The sequence below is a fragment of the Suricata suricatta genome, chromosome 9 (genome assembly GCF_006229205.1).
Source record: "Suricata suricatta isolate VVHF042 chromosome 9, meerkat_22Aug2017_6uvM2_HiC, whole genome shotgun sequence".
Taxonomy (NCBI): Eukaryota; Metazoa; Chordata; class Mammalia; order Carnivora; family Herpestidae; genus Suricata; species Suricata suricatta.
Genome location: NC_043708.1, coordinates 68,559,100 through 68,562,832, shown reverse-complemented (window position 1 = coordinate 68,562,832; position 3,733 = coordinate 68,559,100). Strand labels below are relative to the sequence as shown.

At 43.7% G+C, this 3,733-nt stretch overlaps 1 long non-coding RNA gene across 1 annotated transcript; it reads left to right on the top strand.

Moving 5' to 3' along the window:
* The first annotated feature begins 304 nt into the window (after positions 1-304).
* Positions 305-2,424, top strand: LOC115300825. The gene is made up of 2 exons (XR_003912872.1): positions 305-371; positions 2,074-2,424. It is a non-coding gene; the product is annotated as an uncharacterized LOC115300825 (long non-coding RNA).
* Positions 2,425-3,733: the final 1,309 nt, after the last annotated feature.

The following is a 3,733-nucleotide window of genomic DNA, read 5'->3' as shown; positions in this document are numbered from 1 at the left end:
GCGCGCCAAGAGGGAGGGGTGGGGGGGAAACTCCCGGCAACTCCAACTCCTGGCGCTGGAGCTCCAGCTGCTGCCGCGCGCCCGCCCGCCGCCGAGTGCGAGCGTCTGCGAAGCAAACCTGCCCCCGCGGCCGCCTCTGAGCATGCCCAGTGCCGCCGTGGGCGAGCCCGAGCGCCCTGGCCCCGGGTAGAGAGCCGCGGTGGGGGGCCGGAGACCCGCCCCAGGCTCCCGACCTTGGGGTGGGGGCTGGAGGAGGGAAGGATGGGCCAGCGCAGGAGAGGGGGCCCTGGAGCAAAGGGCTGGGGGGAAAACAGTGTGCGGAGAGGGCAATGCAACTTTCACGGGTTGTGAGAAGTTTGTGGGCTGGAAAGGTAAGCTGCTTCTGTGAGCCTCTCTGCAAGACTCGGTTTGAAAGGACACGGAAGCATTTATTCTCCAGGAGAGAACGAGTGGATCCAGGAGACGGGTTTTATCCAGGGCACTCAAGCATAGGGTCGCAAACGCCAAGAGCTAACGGGGCCTTGGTAGGTATTGCAAATAAGTGACCCAGGCAGGAGACAGACAAGTGGACTCTAGAGAGACACTGTTCTAAACGCCCAGTGCTGTCATGGAAGTATTCGGGCCTACCTTTGCTAGATTTTCTGATGTTTCAAGAAATGACAGAGATTTAGATTTTTTTAATGTGAAATATCCTGATTTTTACATTATTGTTATAATGCAAATTTTTTTAACAACACCGGACCAAACGAAATATATCTGGGTTCTTTCCCTGCTCAACCCCAGAGAGAGCTAATTTGAGGATTTTGATTGCTGTGGTTTAGGAAGGCACTGGAAAGGCTGCAAGATAATTCAGATGGCCACCTAAATACTACCAGTTACTAAGGGTTTTCCAGACCGAAGAGGGCTACAGGTAAATGCTGGGGCCTTCAAGAAGAGAACTTACTGGCTGGAAAGGGATAATGAGAACGAATTTTGTGAAACATCATTAATAAAAGTGCCCAGGGGGAAGTCAATGCAGAATCAGTAACTGCCCTGCAGAGGCGTTTTGGAGTCAGAGGAAAAAGGAAAAACCAGTAAAGCTGACCCCATCTTATTTTAAATTTTAATATTTTTCATTATGCATTTTTTGCACTAAGTATTGCATCAAAATATTTATCTTGGTTCCTGAGTTGCTTGACATCTTCATAAGTTGTGCGGCACACCTCACCCTCGCCTGTGCCCTGCTGGGGTGCTAAGTGGTGGTACACTGGTTGGCTAGAGTGTAAGGGGCAAGAAATAGCATACTGAAATGGGAAAGAGGGTTGAAGCGATGGATGGGAGCTAGAGCAGAGTACTTGACCACCGGTTTGTGGAGCCTGAACTTTATTCAGAAGCTAGCAAAGATGCTGGAGAAGGAGAGTGACGTGATCGAAACCCAACCCAAGGAAGATGGGCTGGCCACAGACCCAGGAAGGCGATTTGGAGGGGAAGAATGGGAGAATTGGGGATACCTAGGGCACCTTCACTGTTGTGATCTTAGGAAAATCAGACAGATTTCCCAAACAAAGCCACATGTGCTCTGATGATAATTGGAGAGACGTGTGTGTGGTGGGCCTAGCTGAGTGCCCACAGGTGGGGCTCCCAGGGCCTGGTCTAAACCTCAGCCGTTTCCTATCAGGCTTCTATTGGCAAGAGGCTCCACTTCTAAGCTGCCTTTTCCTCATGTGTGAAATTGTCAGACAATTCTCATAGCGTTTTTGTGAGGATTCAGAGAAAGAAGATATGCCTCAGGGCTCTGAAAACCAAGAAAACCAAGATGTTTAAGCAAATATAAAGCATTGTACTTACCTGCATAGCTGTATGAAATAGAATTTAGCCAAACAAGTTCTACAGCTTTATAAAACTTGTCTTAAGTAGGAAGCTTCTTTAAGAAGCTCTTTTAGTGTGTGGAGGATTCTGTTGATAAGTCTTTGGCATCAGCTTCTGGGTAATTCACCAATTTTGTGAACTAAGATATCTCTGTACTAGCTTCTATGGCCAGTCACTCAAAAGGACTCCCACCCTCTGTAAGGCTACCCTCTGTCTCCCCTGCAGGTTATCAATGCAGTCTCCGCCTCAACAAGACACCTGGGACTAACCTGAGTGCCTGGATCCCTGTCACAGCAGCTGAGCACGTGGGTCGCTGCATTCTTGAGGAACAAACCACTGCTAGTGTATGAAAAGCATTTTAAGCATGCAGAACTCTCAAAGAAAAAAAAATGCTTAGTGTTTATACAAGAAGCCTTCCAGAAGTTATGGAAAGGAGGAAGTACCTAGCCCCGGACTTATCGCATACCTGGTAGTTACACATATTTGCGGAATACATAGCAATTTACATCATCCAAATCTTCTTCTGTCTGGTCTCCCACAGACCCTGAGAATTGTTATTTCTAAAAAAAAAAAAAAATCACAAAAATGATAAAATTGTAAAGAACAAGAACAGGATATAAACATTTCTAGCAGAAGGGGCTCTGTACTTTCACAAGTAAAATGTTTTTGCTACTTAAATTTTTAACTATATTTGTTTTTTAAGTTATTTTTATTACTAGTAGTAAATAATACATGATATTAAAAAGAAGCTGAGTCCAAAAGTCACAGGAAAGAGAAAGCTCCCCTCTCCATGAAGCATTGTTACCAGTATTGTGCATATAGTTGCAAAAATATCCCATGCATGAGAGCAAGAACAGTTAGGGTTTTTTTCTCTTGATGTCTAATCATGAAATCATAAAAGTGAAAAATGCCTTATAGTTCATCTAGATGTCAAATTACAGGCTTTTAAGTTACTAGTGTATTCTGGAATAGAAAAGGGAAATGTGAAAGTAGTTTTCTCTGGTGACACAGTTCACTCATGCTCGTCTTAAGGACACCAGACCACTTGGCAAAACCTTCCTTCTGAGCATTAAGTGGTACAAGAAAGAAACTGAGCTCACCTGAAGTTCTCCTGAAATCTCTGATGCCCAGTCAACCTCAACCGAAAAACCCACAGATTTAGGTTGCCTACAGCTGTAGAAGGAAGGGCTATCTAAATAACAAATGATATGAACTGTTATGGACATGGACAGCTTGATCTAGGGGATTGTGCATTGTAACTATTTTTAACAGCATCACTTATAACATCAGCAGTCAATGTCTTCGAGACTAGTAAAGTCAGTATTTAAAAAAAAAAAAGGAAACATTCTACATAGTGTGTCACTAACAGCTTTTCAGATTCTTCATTCTGATGATATGCTTTCAGGTAAGAAATTCAAGAAGTCTCCACTTACCTTTTAGGTTGATCCATGTAACCACCATTTTTGTTGGTCATAGTCCCTGGAATATTGGCAGTGTTGTTTTGCTTTCCAAAATGGCTCCTCTGGCGATATCAGAATCATCCCCAGCTAGGCATAAGTCGGTGGCGATTGCTTGTATGTATCATTTGTAAATTGCGAGTGAAATCTGTCACTCCTAGTGACATGACGAAGTGGGGTCTGGAAGACCAGAATTCAAACGGACTTATGGAACGTATGGTTTGCACACAATTAGTATTGGTACATGGTTTTACTCTTTTTTTTATTAATTTATTTTTTAAATTTATATCCAAGTTAGCATGTAGTGCAACAATTATGGTTTTACTCTTTAAGGATTCTAGCTGGGTTATAAATATGAAGTCCACCTTTTTTGACTGACTTGCCATGGTACAGTGTTCTGTCCCTAATTTACTAATTAATATATATTA